This window comes from Mustela lutreola, chromosome 8 (genome assembly GCF_030435805.1).
Source record: "Mustela lutreola isolate mMusLut2 chromosome 8, mMusLut2.pri, whole genome shotgun sequence".
Taxonomy (NCBI): domain Eukaryota; kingdom Metazoa; phylum Chordata; class Mammalia; order Carnivora; family Mustelidae; genus Mustela; species Mustela lutreola.
Window position 1 is genome coordinate 95,345,482 of NC_081297.1, and position 20,817 is coordinate 95,366,298.

At 38.1% G+C, this 20,817-nt stretch overlaps 1 protein-coding gene across 2 annotated transcripts in view; it reads right to left on the reverse strand.

The window, feature by feature from the left end:
- The window catches only part of BORCS5 (BLOC-1 related complex subunit 5), a 97,001-nt gene that overhangs the window by 26,684 nt on the left and 49,500 nt on the right, over window positions 1-20,817 (reverse strand). The window lies entirely within an intron of this gene.

Sequence of the window (20,817 nt, forward strand, 5' to 3'; positions counted from 1 at the left end):
GGACTTTAATATCACACTTTCTTTTTTTTTTTTTTTTTAAGATTTTATTTATTTATTTGACAGAGAGAGATCACAAATAGGCAGAGAGGCAGGCAGAGAGAGAGAGGAGGAAGCAGGCTCCCTCCTGAGCAGAGAGCCTGATGCGGGACTCGATCCCAGGACCCTGAGATCATGACCTGAGCCAAAGGCAGCGGCTTAACCCACTGAGCCACCCAGGCGCCCTAATATCACACTTTCATCAAAAGATAAATCAGACAGATAGATAGAAAATCAATAAGGAAACAATGGGTTGGAACAAAACATTATATCAGATGGACCTAACAGACAAACATTCCATCCAAAGATGGCTGAATATGCATTCTTTTTTTTTTCTTCGAAGATTTATTTATTTACTTATTGAGAGAAAGAGTACAAGCAGGAGGGAGGGGCAGAGGGAGCAGGACAAGCAGACACCACGCTGAGCAAGGAGCCTGACACAGGGCTCGATTCCAGGATCCTGGGATCATGACTTGAGCTGAAGGCAGACGATTAACCGACTGAGTCACCCAGGCGCCCCAGAATACACATTCTTTTTAGGTGTATATGAAACATTCTCCAGAATACACCACACATTAGGCTGCAAGACAAGTCTTAATAAATCTAAGAAGACTGAAATCATATCAAGCATCTTTTCCAACTACAATTCTATGAAACTAGAAATCAATTACATGAAAAAAAAAAAAAAATGGAGGGACACCTGGTAGTTTGGTCTGTTAAGAGTGCCTTCAGCTCAAGTCATGATCCCAGGGTCCTGGGATCAAGTCCTAAATCGGGCTCCTTGCTCAGCAGGGAACCTGCTTTTCCCTCTGCCTGAAGCTCCCCCTGCTTGTGCATTCTGTCTTTGACAAATGAATAAAATCTTAAAAAAAAAAAAAAAAAAAAAAAAAAACTATTAAAAAAAAGAACTAGAAAAAATACAAACACTAGAAAAAATACAAACACATACAAAATACAAAAACATGCCACTAAATAGCCAATGAGTCAATAAATAAATCAAAGAGGAAATAAAAAATACATGGAGACAAATGAAATGGTCCAAAATTTTTGCGACACAGCAAAAGCAGTTCTAAGATGGAAGCTTATAGTGATACAAGCCTACTTCAAAAAGCGAGACAAATTTCAAATAAACAATCCTAACCTGACATTTAAGAAACTAGAAAAAAAAAAGAGAATGATACCCAAAGTTAGTAAAAGGAAGCAAACAATAAAGATGAGAGTGGAAATAAATTGAGACTAAAAAACAAGAAAAGATCAATGAAGCCAAGAGCTGGTTCTATAAAAAGATAAACAAAATTGATAAACTTCCGCCAGACTCATCAAGAAAAAGAAAAGAGAGAGAGAGAAGACTCAAAATCAGAAATGGAGGAGGAGAAATAATAACTGATATCACAGAATACAAAAAATTATAAGGGACTACTATGAAAACTTATATGCCAACAAATTGGACAACCTAGAAGAAATGGATAAATTCCTAGACATACAATCTCCCAAAACTAAGTAAGGAAGAATAGAAAATTTGAACAAGCCAATTACTAGTTATAAAATTGAATCAGTAATAAAAACAACAACAACAATAACAAACTCCTTTCAAACCAAAGTCCAGGACCAGATGGCTTCACAGATAAATTATATCAAGCATTTTAAAAAAAATGAAAGCCTATTCTTCTCAAACTATTTCAAAAAACAGAAGAGGAAGGAAAACTTATAAATTCATTCTTCCAGGCCAGCATTACCATTACCAAAACCAAAGACAGTATAAACAAACAAAAACAAAGGCCAATATCCCTGATGAACACAGATGCAAAAATCCTCAACAAAATATGAGCAAACCGAATTCAACAATACATTAAAAGATCATTCACCACAATGAAGTGAGATTTATTTCACACATGCAAGGGTAGTTCAATATTCAGAAATCAGTGAATGTTATACATCATATTAACAAAAGAAAAGACAGAAACCATACAATCATCTCAACAGATTCAGAAACAGTATTTGACAAATACAGTATCTGTTGATGATTAAAAACTCTCAATAAAGTGGGTTTATAGCAACATACCTCAACATAATAAAGTATGAAAAACAGCTCACATCACACTCAATGGTAGAAAACTGAAAGCTTTTCCTCTCAATTCAGAAACAAGACAAGAATGTCCACTCTCACCACTTTTATTAGACATAGTACTAGAAGTCCTAGCTTCAGCAATCCAACAAGGGAAAGAAAGGCATCTAAATTGGTAAGAAAGAAGTAAAACTGTCATTATTTGCAGAAGACGTGATGCTACATATAGAAAACCCTAAACACTCCACCAGAAACCTTAGAATTAATAAATGAGGGGCGCTTGGGTGGCTCAGTTAAGTGTCTGCTCTCAGTTCAGTCATGATCCCAGGGTCCTGGGATTGAGCCCCATGTCAGGGAGGGAGCAGGGAGCCTGCTTCTCCCTCTCCCTCTACCCTTCTCCCTCCTCCTACTTGCTCTCTCAAATAAATAAATAAAATTTTAAAGCACTAATAAATGAATCCAATAAAGCTTCAGGATATAAAAACTAATATACATAAGCCTGTTGTACTTCTATATAATATAAATAAAGTAGCAGGAACAGAAATTTTAAAAATCCCATTTAAAATTGCACCTAAGGGGTGCCTGGGTGGCTCAGTCAGTTAACTGTCTGCCTTCAGTTCAGGTCATGATCCCAGGTTCCTGGGATCAAGCCCCACATCAGGCTCCCAGTTCAGCAGGGGAGTCTGCTTCTCTCTCTCTCTGCCCCTCCCCCTGCTCATGCTCGCTCGCGCTCTCTCTCTCTCTCTCTCAAAATAAATAAATAAATAAATAGAATCTTTAAAAAAAATTGCACCCAAAAGAATAAAATACCTAGGTATAAATTTAAACAAGGAGGTAAAAGACCTAAACTCTGAAAACTATAAGATACTGATGAAATAAACTGAATATGGAGCTAATGGAAAAATATACCATGCGCATGGATTAGTTTCATTAAAATGTCCATACTTCCCAAAGCAATCCACAGATTCAGTGCAATCCCTATAAAAACCAATAGCTGAGGAATTTGAGAGGCAGGGTGGGAAGTTTGGGGAGTACAGAAGGAAAAAATGAAACAAGATGGGATTAGGAGGGAGACAAACCATAAGAGACTCAATCTCACAAAACAAACTGAGGGTTGCTAGGGGGTGGTGGGGTAGGGAGAGGGTGGTTGGGTTATGGACATTGGGGAGGGTATGTGCTATGGCGAGTGCTGTGAAATGTGTAAGCCTGATGATTCACAGACCAGTACCCCTGGGGCAAATAATACATTACATGTTAATAAAAGTAATTAAAAAAATATCAATAGCATTTTTCATGGAACTGGAACAAACAATCCTAAAATTATACAGGAACCACAAAAGACCTGGAATAGCCAAAGCAATCTTGAAAAAGAACAAGAAATCATAACCCCACACTTCAAGATATAATACAAAGCTATAATAATCAAAATGGTATGGTACTGGCACAAAAACAGACGAATGGAACAGGACACACTAAAATGGTCAATTAATCTACAACAAAGGAGCCAAGAATGTACAATGGGGAAAAGACAGTCTTTTCAATAAATGGTGCTGGGAAAATTGGACAGCTACATGCAAAAGAATGAAGCTGGACCACTGTCTTAACACCATACACAAAAGTAAACTCAAAATGAATTCAAGACCTAAGTGTGCAACCTGAAACCATAAAAGAAAACATAGTTATCTCTTGGACTTCAGCCTTACAACATATTTATAGATATTTCTCTTTGGGAAAGGGAAACAAAAGCAAAAATAAATTATTGAGACTATATGAAAATTAAAAAGCTTTTACACAGCAAAAACCAAAACCATCAACAAAACAAAAAGGCAACTGAGTGAATGGGAGAAGATATTTACCAAAGATATAGCTGAGAAGGGGCTAATGCCCAAAATACATAAAGACCCAAAATACATAAAGAACTTAAAAAGACAACACCAGAAAAATCCAATCAATCTGATTTAAAAATGGGTAGAGGACCTCAACAGTTATTTTTCCAAAGATATACGGATGGTTCATGACATATGGAAAAGATGCTCAACATCATTAATCATCAGAGAAATGCAAATCAAAACCACAATGAGATAATCCCCTTGCAACAGTCAGAATGACTAGTATTAAAAAGACAAGAAACATGGGCGCCTGGGTGGCTCAGTGGGTTAAGCCGCTGCCTTTGGCTCAGGTCATGATCTCAGGGTCCTGGGATTGAGTCCCGCATCGGGCTCTCTGCTCAGCGGGGAGCCTGCTTCCTCCTCTCTCTCTCTGCCTGCCTCTCTGCCTACTTGTGATCTCTCTCTGTCAAATAAATAATAAATAAAATTAAAAAAAAAAAAAAAAGACAAGAAACATCAAGTGTTGGCAAGGATGTGGAGAAAAGGGAACCCTCAGCATCGTGGTGGGAATGTAAATAGGTGAAACCATTGCAAAAAACAGTTTGGAGGTTCCTCAAAAAAATTAAAAATAGAAATACCATATGACCCAGTAATTCCACTACTGAAAATTTACCCAAAGAAAATGAAAACACTAATTTGAAAAGATATATGTACCCTTATGTTTATCATAGCATCATTCATAATAGCCAAATTATAGAGGCAGCCTACATGGCCATCAAAGATGAATGGATAAAGAATATATGCAGATCTAGAAGACACAAAGACACACACACACACACACAGAGGAATATTTGTCCTAAAAAAGAATGACATCTTGCCATTTGTGATAACACGGATGGATCTATAGAGTATAAGGGTAAGTAATGTAATTCAGACAGAGGAAGACAACATATGATTTCACTTACATATGGAATCTCTTAAATACAGAGAACTGGTGGCTGCCAGAGGGGACATGGGTGGGGGGATGGGTGAAATAGATGAAGGGGATTGAGAAGTACACGTTTCCAGTTATAAAATAAGTCATGGGGATCAAAAGTAGAGAACAGGGAATACAGTCAATAATACTGTAATAATGTTGTATGGTGACAAATGTTGACTACACTTCTGGTGAGCTTTGAGTAATGTATAGAATTGTGGAATCACTATGTTGTACATCTGAAACTAATACATTGTATGTCAACTATACTTAATAAACTTTTTTAAATGGTTGTTTGAAAAACTGAGAAACAAATAAAATCTAAAGGAACCTGTTAGGAGGAGATGCAAAAATGAAAAAAATTAAAGTGAATAGAATGTCAGAAACTCCTGTTCTTTATGCTTTCTTTCAACATCAGTTTTGTTGCATAACTATTAAATTCTTTACATGTTATAGGGCATTTTATTTTCAAAGCCTTTCATATAAACTTACCTTATTTTTCTTTAAGGTGTAGCAGGTAGTTCAGGGTAATTATTAGCATTTATGTAAGAAAAACTCAATTAAAAAAAAAGAAAGAAAGAAAGAAAGAAAAACTAAAAATGCTAAATGACTTGTCCATAGTCACACCGCAAAGTCTTGACTAAAACTCAAGCATACCAACTTTTGGTCAGGCACTTTCTGCCAAACCAAAGGTTCACAAACTTTTTGGTATTAGGAGTCCTTTACCTTTTCAAAAATTACTGAGGACCCCAAAATGCTTTTGTTTATGTGATTTATAACAATATTCATCTATTAAAAATTAAAACTGAGAAAATTCTGAAATATTTATTAAATTATTTTAAAATAACAGTAATAATCTCATTATATTTTAACATAAATCACGTATTTAAAAGAAGTAACTATAGTTTCCAAAACAAAAAAGTGAGAAGAGTGGCACTGGCTTAAATTTTATAAGTTTTTTCAATGTCTGGCTTAACAGAAAACAGTTGGGGACTCTCATATCTGCTTCTGCATTTATTATGTTGCTTTTACAACATATAGCTTCTGGAAAACTCCATCGTACATTTCTAAGAGCATGAGAGTAATTGGCAAATGTCTTCATATTATTGTGAAAATAGTTTTGTCCTCAGGGAATCCCTAGCAGGATCCTGAGAATTTCAGAGATAGCCCACCACACTTTGAGAACAATACTCTTTCGTACCAGAGCCAATGATACAGCATAGGGTATGCCAAAATAAATATGGCAATGGGGCACATGCTGGGCATGATCAGGATAAACCCACCCACATCAAAGCTCATCCTCCCTCCTCATTCCTGCCTCTTATCACTGATGTCAAACCTTCACTCATTTCTGAGGTACTAGAACTTAAACCAGTCTTCTCCCCACCCACCCCCCAACCCATACTTCAACAGGCTGTATGATGGGCTACACAGTTGTGCTACCCCACAGAATCCTTGGAAATGATAGTCAGTGTTCTCAGATCTTCAGCTCACCTCACGGTGCTAGGTTGAACTTGAGGCACTGCTCTGTTCCCCCACATTCCACTGCCAGTACTAGCTCCCTCAGCAGCTCTAACTGCTGATCCTAGCACAGCACAACACCAGTTTCTCCAGCTGAACCTGCCTCCGCGCAGTAGCTTTTGATGAAGCTATTTGCAGAAATGGGATTTGTTTTTTTTTTTTTTTTTAAGATTTTATTTATTTGTCAGAGAAAGGGAGAGCGAGTGAGCACAGGCAGACAGAATGGCAGGCAGAGGCAGAGGGAGAAGCAGGCTCCCTGCCGAGCAAGGAGCCCGATGTGGGACTCGATCCCAGGACGCTGGGATCATGACCTGAGCCGAAGGCAGCTGCTTAACCAACTGAGCCACCCAGGCGTCCCGGGATTTGTTTTTTAGTTGAAACTTTTATTGAGCTCCTATATAGGATCTTGTGTATACCTTTACTCAACTTGCCCGAAAGGCAACACCTTGCAAACCTACAATACAACATCACAACCAGGATATTGACAGTGATACAATCCACTGATCTTATTCAGATATGCTCATTTTACTTGCACTCATGTGTGTTTGTGTGTGTGTGCGTGCATTCATGAGCACACACGCCTGGTTACAGTAGTGGTCAACTGCAGTCCAGAAGCAGATGATACTCTTGACACATTGTCAAAAGGTCAATAGTAGCCTAACAGTATATAACAATGCCTACATGATTCGCCTCACTTCATCTCATCACGTAGGCATTTTATCATCTCATGTCATGACAAGAAGGGTGAGTACAGGACAGTAAGGCATTTTGAGACAGAGCACATATTCACATAACTTTTATTACTGTATAGTGTTATAACTGTTCTGTTTTATTATTAGTTTTATTAATCTTACTGTTCTTAATTTATTGGTTAAACATTATAACAGGTATGTATCTACAGGAAAAAACCTAGTGTATATAAGGTTCAGTACTGTTCAGTTGCAGGCATCCACTGTGGGTCTTGGAATGTATCCCGCCCAGATGAGGATGTCTACTCAGATTTAGTTCTATATAATTTTTTCACATGTGTATGTTCATGTATGCACCACCGCAGTCAGACCCTGAGCTGTTCCATCACCAAAGATCTGTGTTGCTTTTTAGAACCGCATCCATCTCTCTCTCATTTCCCTCCCCATCCCTAATCCCTGGCAACCACTAATCTGTTCACCATTTTTAAAATTCTGTCATTTCAAAAATGTTTTATAAATGGGATAATATAATATGTAACCTTTGGGGACTGACTTTTTTCACCCAACATAATACACGAGAGATTCATCGAAGTTGTTGTGTGTTTCAGTAGTTTGTTCCTTCTTATTTCTGAGCAGTAGTCCATGGTATGTATATACAGAGTTTGCTTAACCCTCTACCTACTGAAGAACATTTGGGTAGTTTCCAGTTTGGGGGCCATTAAAAACAGAGCTGCTATGAATAGTGGTGCACAGGTCTTTGTATAAACAAATTTTCATTTCTCTGGGATAAATGCCCCAAGACTGCAATTGCTGGGTTGCATGTCAATCATATGTTTTGTTTTATAAGAAAATGCTGAACAGTTTTCTGGAGTGCCTGAGATCAAGAAAATGGGAAACTTTTTAGATGACTAAAATCTCTGAGCAAAATTATCAAGGACTAATTACCAAGGACTAAAACTGACAAAGATGCAGTCCCAAGAACAGACTTGAAGAAGATTGATTGTCATCAATCCCAGAAGTAGGAACAGAGTGAGAAGAGGCCATGGAAAGAAGAATTAATGATTTTGTGCTATCAATATTGGGCCAGGATAATGCAAGGGCCAAATGGAAACACTGATAAATTCAACAGTATAAAAATCAAGATTCCTCATGGCAAAAAACACTGTATGTTTAAAAAAAAAAAAGAACACCCCTGGGAAAATATGTCTGCAACTCATATCACATAGAGCAAACTATATGCTAATATATAATAATAAACTAATATATAATATATAATGTATATAATTATATATTTTATGTATTATGTAATAATATATAATATAATAAACTAATATATAATAATAAACTAATATAAAGAACTCCTAGAAACTGTTAAGTTATAAATCAGCAAAAGAAAGATGGGCAAAGATGTGAAGAGTCATTTCACAGAAAAGGAACTATCAATGCCTCAGCTATAAGAAAAGATGTACAACCTTATTCATCATAAGCATAAGAGAAATCAAAACTTGACTGCAAGGCCATTTGTCACCTTTCACATTGGTAAAAACCAGAAGTATGATTAAAATCTCTGTGGGTGGAACTATGAAGAAACAGGCATTGCTTAGCCTGTAAGTCATGAACACCCCCATTGATGGCAATTTGACATGGATATCAAAATTACAAATCTTTAAAGCCCTTGATGCAGCAATTTCACTACTAGGAATTTACACATAAATTAGCACACATGCTAAATTTTGTATAAGATATACACCAAATTATTTGTTACAGTGGTGACTGTCATATTAAAATATGTGCAAACACTCAGTGTCCATCAATAGGGAACTTGTTAATTAAACCAAGGTATATCCACAGATATATGACCACAGAAAACAACAAAGGAGCTCTGTATATTTTCACACAGAAAAGTCTCCATATGATATTAGGTAATACCTCCTTTGGCAGCCTAGGCTGCCATCCAGACTGAGGAAGACCTGAAAAGTTGGGGATCATGTGATCCATAGCCATGGCCACATGAGCAAACAGCAGAAGCACCCAGAAGGCTGGGGTAAACAGACATCACTCAGGTTACTTGGGGAAACTTGGTATGAGGTCTTACCACTTAGGAATTAGAGCTTCTGCCCACCTGTCAACCTTGATGAATTGTGGACCTTGGTTAGTGAGCAGACATGGGTAAAGTGGCCAAAAACAAGCTGGGAGCTGCTCCTATCACCAATGTGGTGCAATTCAGGCTTCTTCAAAGTTCTGGGGAAGGTAAAGCTCTCAAAGCAGCATGTCAACGTGAAGGTCAAAGTCTTCAGCAGGATTAATAAAGAGAATATGGGGGGGGGTGCTGTGTCCTGGTAGCTTAAAGCCATAGGGAGGGAGGTTCATTAAATGTTAACAAGTGCTTTAAAAAAAAAAAAAGATATTGGGGCACATGAGTAGCTCAGTGCGTTAAGCCTCTGCCTTCGGCTCAGGTCATGATCTCAAGGTCCTGGGATCAAGCCCCGCATTGGGCTCTCTGCTCAGCGGGGAGCTTGCTTCCCCTCTCTCTCTCTGCCTGTCTCTCTGCCTACTTGTGATCTCTCTCTTTCAAATAAATAATTTTTTAAAAAATAAACAAGATATTAGAGACGCCTGGGTGGCTCAGTGGGTTAAGGCCTTTCTGCCTTTGGCTCAGGACATGATCCCAGGGTTCTAGGATCGAGCCCCGCATCGGGCTCTCTGCTCAGCGGGGAGCCTGCTTCCCTCCCTCTCTCTCTCTGCCTGCCTCTCTGCCTACTTGTGATCTCTGTCTGTCAAATAAATAAATAAAAACTCTTTTAAAAAAAAAACAACCCAAGATATTAATAAAAAAAGGTATATAGGATACTGTATTGAGTAAACTACCATGTGTAAAAAATGTATTTTCCTTCCAAAAACTTTTAAGTAAAGAAACTCATTTTAACAAAAGGTGACCAAGGGCTTTCTCATCATCTGTAAATAACATCTTACCTATAGGGCAGTTCTCCTCTCTTTCCTTGTCTCAAGTATCCCCAACTACATAAGCCAAAACCAGTTACTTATCTTCCATTTTCACCAAGGTTTATATGGCTGAATATACCTTAAAGCAGTAACTTCAAGGCAATTAAAAGCCTCATAACAAAACTGTAAACTGGTAGAAGGTGGAGACCATATTTTACCTATCTTTTTACCTCTACCATACAGCACCTGGCATGTAAAGTGTTCTCAGTTTAGGTTAGGAGGATGCATTCTACTGTTGAGATTCCAAGCAAAGAGTGAGCTGAGGAAGAGTCAGAAAGAAAAAAGCTTTCTCAGAGAACAGAGAAACCTACTCTGTGTTCTCCACATATACTTAAGAAAGAGACCTGGTCTCAATCTGAATCTGCTCTTCTAAAGAGAATGAGGAAGATTCCCAGTGCTTGAGACCACTGGGAGCTTGCATACAAGAATGGAAAAGTCAGAGCCAGCCCAAGCTTCTAGAAGGCTGAAGCAGAGAAGCCACAACCCACTGTGGCTCATAAAACAAAACCTTTACCCTTCCTCTTTAAAAAAGAAAAAAAAAATGGGAAAAGGGCTTTTTAAAAAGCTGCTGAGTCTAGAAGGCACATCAACATGGTTCAAATTGGGTTGCAGCCAACTTCAAAGACAAAGAAATTATACTTTAAATCACTCTCATAAATTACAATTGTACCCCTCCCAATCATCCAGAACCACCCCAGGTAGATAAGTCTAATATATATATATATATATATATTTTTTTTTTCCCCCCATCTAGATTCAACAGGTAACATTTTATTCTACTTCACCTTTGTCTGTTTTCTTTTCCTGAGCTATTAAAAAATTAGAGCTGTTATAACACTTCAGTCCTAATACTCTATTCTTCCACATATTTAGGATTAGCTTTTCATGTAAAATTTCTAAACTATGTCTTCCTTACTGTGTAAGAGAACAGGCTCATTACCCTCAGTTTCCTAATTCTTCTTTAGCTTTAAAACAGTGATGCATACAAAGTATTTACTGAGTTAAAAACCTCATCTAATAGATTCCATATTTACCAGCAGTAAATACTGGAGGAATTTCTTAAGACCCTATTAGATCCTAGTTGAAGCTACTCTGTTTATACAGGAATGGAGAGTGGGCTCCACAGAATGAGTGAGGACCAAGACTAATTATTACACAGATCCAGCAAACTGCCATCTGCACCTCCCTCTTTGTGCAAAGTGTTGAGTGGAAAAATCATCAGGGTTAAAGATCTGGGAAATATTTTGCTGAGCAATCTTATTCTTTTTGAAATATCAGGTAGGAAAAGTGCATTTTTCTTAAAGTAAAAAACAGAACCATATGGGTATTAATCTAGGCTATTAACAAACTGAATTCCTTTACTTTTAAAGGCTTAGCTCCTTCCAAGACTAAAAACGAGTATTATGAGTAGTGAGGCCTCTATTTGAGAAACAGTATAATAAGCTCCATTTCCTGCTACAGAATCCTAAAATCTACACATAAGTAATCTATGACCAATGTTACTGTGAAGGTATAATTGAGCAACAGTTTATAAAAAAAGAAATTCTCCCCCAAACCAATAAGATTTAAAAAAAAAAAAAAAAGATTTTATTTATTTATTTGGGAAAAACAAGAGAAATCACAAGTAAGGAGGAAGGAGTAGAGGAAGAAGCAGACTCCCCGTTGAGCAGGAAGCCTAAGGCAGGACTTGATCCCAGGAGCTGGGATCATGACCCGAGCCAAAGACAGATGCTTAATCAACTGAACCTCCCAGGCACCCCCAATAAGGTTTTTCATTCTGTTGATCATGGTCTATTTCAAAGACAGAAGCACATAAGCCATGTGTATTCCTTAATATAAACTCTAGTTCTCAGGGCACCTGTGTGGCTCAGTCGGTTAAGCATCTGCCTTCAGCTCAGGTCACCATCCCGGGGTCCTGAGATCACACCCCACATCAGGCTTCCTGCTCAGTGGGCAGCCTGCTTCTCCCTCTCCCTCTGCCCTTCCCCCTGCTTGTACTGTCTTATAGTCTCTGTGAAATAAACAAATAAATTTTTAAAATAAATAATTAAATAAAATAAACTCCAGTTCTCAAAAGTTCTCTTCCTTTAAATTTATTTATTTATTTATTTATTTTTAAGGATTTTATTTATTTATTTGTCAGAGAGAGAGGGAGAGAGAGCGAGCACAGGCGGACAGAATGGCAGGCAGAGGCAGAGGGAGAAGCAGGCTCCCTGCCGAGCAATGAGCCCGATGTGGGACTCGATCCCAGGACACTGGGATCATGTTCTGAGCCGAAGGCAGCTGCTTAACCAACTGAGCCACCCAGGCGTCCCAAGTTCTCTTCTTTTAAAGAGAGGAAAAGTCTAAAAATATTAGCCCAACTTGGACAGGATCTTAGGATGTAGACTGGTAATCAGTTCCTTTAGGGTATCTAGAAAAAGAGTGCCCTCCATGACTGGTTCCCTTAGGAACTTTTACCTCCATTCAGATACATGTCAGAGGAGCACCAATCTCACCTAGGAGTAGAAGCCATCCAGATAGGCTATCATCATGGTTTTGGTTAAACCATGAGGTCTAAGAGACCACCAGTGCAGACAAGCCCACAATAATATGCCAACTCACCACAATGTTTGGTGTGAAGAGAAACAACCTCCTAACCATTTCCAATAAGTACCAGAGGGCCAATAAAGAACTTTCTCATTAAGTTTGCTATAGACTGAATGTTGTATACCCCAAATTCATTTGCAGAGACTTAATCCCTAATGTGATGGTAGGAGGAGGCAGGGCCTTTAGGAGGTAATTAGGTCAAGACGATGGAGCCCCCATGAATGGGATTAGTGCCCTTATAAGAGACCTCAAAGGGCTTATTTGCCCTTTCTACCATGTAAGGGCACAACAAAAAATGGCCATCTATGAACAAGGAAGCAGGCCCTCACCAGACACTAAATCACTAAATCTGCCAGTATCCTGACTTTGGATTTCCCGGCCTCTAGAACTGTGATAATTAAATATCTAAGACAGGGAGCTTAGTCCCTGAAAAAAGCCAAATTCAGCCCTATCATTACTGGCTGTGTGATTTGGATGGTTTATTTTAGATCTCTGAGCTTCAGTTTTCTCATATGTAAAGCCTGAATAATAATCATCTCCCTTTACAGTTTGCCAATCATACAGTAGGATCTTGATAAATATATGTTCCCTTTACTCTTGCCTTTCTTAAGACTCAGAGAAGTAGAGGGGCACCAGGCTTCAGGGGAATTTGTGGTAAGTTATAGGAAGCAGTTTATTCATTTAGGCCACTTGTCTATGACTAATGACTTTGATTTATGGTACCAAAGATACAAAAGTAGAAGATGTTATAACCAAAGCAGATACAACTTCTCCAAAGGTGTTCAGTACCTACAGATGACACAACTCAATGTCTTCCAGAAATCCTGTCCACTATTAAGAAGTTAACTTAGCTTTTCATAATCTTCTCCACTTTCTCCTTCCAAAAATGAGGTAGAATCAGCTCATCGTCCTTTAACAATTTCCAGGTTCAAAGTCTTGCTCTCTAGTTAAATTTCGGCCAGGGGAAGGAGGCAGCATGATAAAATGAAAAGAGTATGAGCTTTGGAGTAGGGTAGACCTGGGAATTTGAATCCGGAGACAGCCATTTACTACCTATGTGATGTAAAAGTAGGATTTTAACTTCCTTGAACTGAAACAGTTTATCCATTTTTTTAAAAAATTTAATACTATCTAGTTAAAAGAGTACTATGATAATTATATGAGGTTATGCATCTGGCACAGAACAGGAACTCAGTTCATGTTAATTTCTTCAGTGTCCCCATCTCCAACTACCAGCTGTTGCCATAGTTAAATAAGCAGGCTGCAAAATCTGCCTGAATAACTGGCCAACCCTACCACACTACAAGTACTTGCTAGCACCTCCTTCTGTATACCAGCACTGTGGGAAATCATAAAGAAGTTATCCTCTTCCCCAAGCAGATTACCAGAAGCAGCAGGAGTTAAATACAATGCCAATGAGAATAAAAGCTAAAATTTAAAAAGGAAGGAAAAGTCTCAAAACCCAATTCATAAATGGGCAGATGATGTAGTAGACACTTCTCCAAGGAAAATATACAAATGTCACTTAGCACATTAAAGATGCCCAACATCACTCATTAGGGAATTGCAAAACAGAACCACAATGAGATACCACTAAACCACGAGGATGGTTATTACCCTAACAATAGAAAATAACAAGTATTGGTGAGGACACGGAAAAATTGGAATGCCTGTACACTGGTGATAAGAATATAAATGGTGTTGAAATGAGAACAAAGGACTTAGAATATTACATCAACTTAGTCGATAAAGCAGTGGCAGGGTTTGAGAGGACTGATTTCAATTTTGAAAGAAATTTTACTTTAAAATGTTTTCAGCCTTGGGGCGCCTGGGTGGCTCAGTGGGTTAAGTTTCTGCCTTCGGCTCAGGTCATGATCTCGGGGTCCTGGGATCAAGCCCTGCATCAGGCTCTCTGCTCAGCAGGGAGCCTGCTTTCCCCCTGCCCCCGCCTGCCTCTCTGCCTACTTGTGATCTCTGTCTGTCAAATATATCAATAAAATCTTTAAATAAATGAAAAGAGATAAAATGCATCAGCCTTACAAGCTATAAATTATTTGTGAAAGGAAGAGTGAGTCAATGCAGAAAACTATACTGTTTTGTTTTGTTTTAAGATTTTATTTGAGGGGGCGCCTGGGTGGCTCAGTGGGCTAAGCCGCTGCCTTCGGCTCAGTTCGTGATCTCAGGGTCCTGGGATCAAGTCCCTCATCGGGCTCTCTGCTCAGCAGGGAGCCTGCTTCCCTCTCTCTCTCTCTGCCTGCCTCTCCATCTACTTGTGATTTCTCTCTGTCAAATAAATAAATAAAATCTTTAAAAAAAAAAAAAAGATTTTATTTCAGAGGGAGAATCAGAGGGCGAAGCAGACTCCCAGCTGAGCAGACAGCCCAATGTGGGACTCAATCCCAGGACCCAGAGATCATGACTTGAGTTGAAATCAGACACTCAACAGACTGAGCCACCCAAACACCTCTATATTGTTTTCTTATTTTAAAGAAATGACCACAGCCACCCCAATCTTCAGCAACCACTACCCTAATCAGTCAGCAGCCATTAACAACAAGGCAAGAACCTCCATCAGCAAAAAGATTATCACTTGCTAAAAGCTCAGATAGTTAGCATTTCTTAGCAATAATTTTTATTAAGGTATGTACATGGTTTCTTTTAGACTTAATGCTTTGGACACTTAATAAACTATAGTACAGTGTAAACATAACTTTTATATGCCCTCAGAAATAAAAAATTTCACTTGACTCACTTTACTGCAATATTCAGTTTACTGCAGTGGTCCAGAACAAAATCCACAATATCTCTGAGGTATGCCTGTATGTGGCAAAACCGTCCTTCAAAAGTGTGGAAGAAATTAAGACATTCCCAGATAAAAGCCTAGGGAGTTCATTACCATAGACCTGTCCTTCAAGAAATGCTAAAGACAGTCCTCTAGATAGAAATGAAAGGATACGGGGCATCTGCCTTCAGCTCAGGTCATGGTCCCAGGGTCCTGGGATCGAGCCCCGAATCAGGCTCCCTTGTCCAGCGGGGAGCCTGCTTCTCCCTCTCCTCTGTCAAGTAAATAAATAAAATATTTTCTTAAAAAGAAATGAAAGGACAGTTGAAGGTAACTTTGAGTTGTATGAATAAAGATCTCAGTAAAGGTAAATATGGGCAGTTATAAAGGCTAGCATTATTGTAACAATTGTAACTCCATTTTTTGTTTCCTACCTGATTTATGAGATTAATACATTTTTAGAAATTATTAGCTTATGTTTTTGGACAATGTTAAAAATGTAATGTTGTGGGGTGCCTGGGTGGTTCAGTGGGTTAAAGCCTCTGCCTTCGGCTCAGGTCATGGTCTCAGAGTCCTGGGATCGAGCCCCGCATCTGGCTCTTGGCTCAGCAGGGAGCCTGCTTCCCCCTCTCTCTCTGCCTGCCTCTCTGCCTACTTCTGCCTACTTGTGATTTCTCTGTCAAATAAATAAATAAATAAATAAATAAATAAATAAATAAATCTTTTAAAAAAAAGAAAAGACAAAACTGAAAAATATAGAAGCCTGTGAAAATTTAAAAACACACTCTTAAGCAACCAATGGATCAAAGAAAAACAATTACAGGGGAAATCTAAAAATACTTAGAGATGAATGAAACCTCAAATACAATATACCAAAACTTAAAGGACGCCACAAAGCATTGCTAAGTGCAAAATTTGTAACTCTAAACACTTACATTTTTGAAAATGGCTCTCAAATCAACAAGCTAACATTATAACTTAAAGAACTAGAAAAAGAAGAATGAACCAAAAACAAAGCTAGCAGAAGGAACAGTAACAATTAAAACAAAGATAAATGAAATCTCTTAGAGAACAGAAAGATAGAGAAAATAGACAAAACCAAAAGCTGATTCTTTAAAAATAGCTACCACGTCACAATGCTTTAGATAGATGAAATTAAGAAAAAAAGACAGAAGACTCAATGAAATCAGAAACAAAAGTGGGGATATTACTACTGCATCTACAGAAATAAAAAATATTAGAAGAGAATAGTATGAGCAATTTCACATCAACAAGTTGGATAGCCTAGATGAAATGGATAAATTCATGGAAATACAAAAACTACCAAGACTATCATGAAGAAATAGAAAATTGGAATACACCTCTAATTAGCGAGGAAACTGAATCAATAATTTAAAAACATCTCCAAACAACAAAAAAAGTCTTGGGCCTGATGGCTTCACTGGTGAATTTTACAAAATACTTAAAGAAGTAACACCAGCTCTCAAAATTTCCCCCCAGATTGAGGAGAAACACTCCAACTCATTTTATAAGGCATCATATCCTAGAAGAAAAGCCAAAAGCACTACAAGAAAACTTCTGACCATTATCACATATGAACAGTGATGCAGAAAGCCTTCAGAAAATGTGAGCAAGCAGAACTCAACAGCATATTAAAAGGATTACATGTGGGGTGACTGGGTGGCTCAGGTTAAAGCCTCTGCCTTCAGCTCAGGTCATGATCCCAGGGCCCTGGGATAGAGCTCTGCCTTGGGCTCTCTGCTCAGCAAGGAGCCTACTTCCCCCCTCTCTCTCTGTCTGCCTCTCTGCGTACTTGTGATCTCTGTCATATAAATAAACAAAATCTTTAAAATAAAAAAAGGGGGGCTCCTGTGTGGCTCAGTGGTTAAAGCCTCTGCCTTCGGCTCAGGTCATAATCCCGGAGTCTTGGGATGGAGCCCCGCATCAGACTCTCTGCTCAGCAGGGAGCCTGCTTCCTCCTCTCTCTCTGCCTGCCTTTCTGTCTACTTGTGATCTCTGTCAAGTGAATAAATAAAATCTTTAAAAATAAAATAAAATAAAATAAAATAAAGGATTATATGTCATGACCAAGTGGGATTTATTCCCAGAATGCAAAAATGGTTCAACATGGGAAATTGTTTGGTGTAATACACATTAACAGAACAAAAGATAAAAGCTACCTGATAACCTCAATTAATACAGAAAAAGCATATGACAAAATTCAACACCCTTTTATGATAAAAACACCTAACAAACTAGGAATAGAAGGAAACTAATAAAAGTCATACATGAAAAACCAGAAAAAAACCATATTTAATGGTGAAAGACTTAAAGCTTCTCTTCTATGATCAGGAACAAGGCAAGGATGCCCACTTTCACCATTTCTAGTCAACACAGTATTGGAAGTTCTAGCCGGAGCAATTAGGCAGAAAAAAGTAATACACAACATCCAGACTGAAATGGAAGAAATAAAATTGTCTCTATTTGCAGATGATATGATCTTATATGTAGAAAATCCTCAAGATTACACACAAAACATTTTAGAATGAATTCAGCAAAGTAGCAGAATACAGTTAATGCACAAAAATCAATTATAATGAAAACTCTGAAACACTACTGAAAAAACTGAGGAAGCTAAAAATAAATGAAAAGACAGCTCATGTTTCATGAATTGGAAGACTTAATACTGGGATTTTTAAGTTTGGTTTTTTTTTTTTTTTTTGGTTAAAGTTTTTATTTATTTATTTGACAGATAGAGATCACAAGTAGGCAGAGAGAGAGAGAGAGAGAGAGAGAGAGAGGAGGAAGCAGACTCCCTGCTGAGCAGAGAGCCCGATGCAGGGCTCGATCCCAGGACCCTGGGATCATGACCTGAGCCGAAGGCAGAGGCTTTAACCCACTGAGCCACCCAGGAGCCCCTTAAGTTTTTTTTTTTTTTTCATTCAAGTATGATTAACAAAGTATTTTATTAGTTTCAGGTGAATTCAAAAATTCTATACATTTCTCAGTCCTCATCAAGAAAAGTGTCCTCTTAATCCCCTTTATCACCCATCCACCTATTTACCTCGCCTCTGGCAACCACCAGTTTGTTCCCTGCATTTAAGAGTCTGCTTTTTGGGGCACCTGGGTGGCTCAGTGGGTTAAGCCACTGCCTTCGGCTTGGGTTGTGATCTCAGGGTCCTGGGATCAAGCCCCGCGTCGGGCTCTCTGCTCAGCAGGGAGCCTGCTTCCCCCTCTCTCTCTGCCTACTTGTGATCTCTCTCTCTCTCTGTCAAATAAATTAATAAATAAAATCTTTTAAAAAAAAAAAGTCTGCTTTTTGTCTATTTTTGTTTCTTAAATTCCTTAAATTCCGTATGTGTAAAATCATACGCTATTTGTCTTTATTTCTCTTAGCATTATAACTCCTAAGGTCCAACCATGTTGTTGAAAATGATTAGATTTCATTATTTTTTATGACTAATATTAATGTGTGTGTGTGTATGTGTGTCCATTCATCTACAAATGGACACCTACGAATGGACACTTCTATACTGAGCTATTGTAAATAATGCCACAATAAACATAGGGGTGCATATATCTGTTCAAATTAGTGTTTTTGTTTTCTTTGGATAAAAACCCAATGGTGGAATTACTATATCATATGGTAACTCTGTTCTTATTTTTTTGAGGAACCTCCATACTGTTTTCCACAGTGGCTTTACCAATTTGTATTTCCACCATGGTGCACAAGTGTTCCCTTTCCTTCACATCCTGGCAAATACTTGTTATTTCTTGTTTTTTGTTTTTTCTTTTTTTTTTTATTTTAGCTATACTGACAGTTGTAAAATATCTCATTGTGCTTTTAAAAAAAAAAATCATTCATTCATTCAGAGAGCAGGGAGAGGAGCAGGGGAAGAGGGAGACAGAGAAATTCAAGCAGACTCTGGAGCCTGAGTCAGACGCTTAACTGACTGAGCCACCCATAGTCCTTTTAATTTGCGTTTCTCTGATGACTAGTGATATCGAGCACCTTTTCAATTGTCTGTTGGCCATGTGTTCATCTTGACTGGAAAAATGTCTAAGCACTCTGCCTATTTTTTATTGGAGTATTTAATTTTCTGGTATTGAGTTCATAATACCATCTAAAGTAATCTACAGATTCACTAAAACCTCTATAAAAATGTCAACATTTTTTGCAGAAATAGAAAACCCATCCTAACATGTATATGGAATCACAAAAGACTTCCAATAGCCAAAGCAATTCTAAAAAAGAAAGACAACGCTAGAGGACTCACACTTCCTGATTTTAAAACTTACTGCAAAGCCACAGTAATCAAAACAATATGGTACTGGCATAATGACAGACATCTAGATCAACAGACTAGAACAGAGCTCAGAAATAAACGCTCACATACATGGTCAAACAATTTTGTACAAGGGTGCCAAGACCATTCAGTAAGGGAAAGGACAGTCCTTTCAACAAACAGTGCTGAGAAAACTAAGATATCTGAATGCAAAATAATTAAGTTGAACTCTTACCTAACACCACATACAAAAATTAACTCCAATTATATCAAAGACCTAAACCTATAAAACTCTTAAAAGAAAACATAGGGCAAAGGTTCATGACATTGGTTTGGCAATGATTTCTTTGATAGGACACCAAAGATAAGAGAGCAAAAGAACAAACCAGACAAATTGGACTTCATGAAAATTTTCAAAGTTTGTGCATCAAAAGCACTATCAAGAGAGTAAAAAAGCAGCCCACAAAGTGGGAGAAAATATCTTCAAAGGGCATGTATCTGATACAGGATTAATACTCAGAATAGATAGAGAACTCCTAAAATCCATTGTAAAAAAAAATAGAAACAACCCAATTTAAAAATAGTCAAAAGACCTGAACAGACATTTCTCCAAAAAAGGATATACAAATGGCCAATTAAGATATGAAATGATAACCAGCATCACTAGTCAGAACAACAATATTCCACCTCACACTCATTAGGCTATGGCTACTATAAAAAAAAAAAAAAAAAACCAAACCCAAAGACGAAAAACAAAACAAAAAAGCAAAGACAACCCAGAAAATAACAAGTGTGAAGTGTTGGGTCCCCCAATAATGGGTCCGTGATTAAAGGAGCAAGACTGATACAAAGCGAAGGTCAAGCAAAGCTTTATTTCGCACCAAGCATCGAGAATCAAACCAACCGTCAAACCGTCAAACCGACTGGTCCAGGCCGCCCCTTACAGAAAGGGCAACCCCTCCCTGCCTTACAGACTAACTTTTATAGAGCAAAGGCCATCTGGTTGGGTCTGGCCACACACACAGGTGGCCAATGAGATTG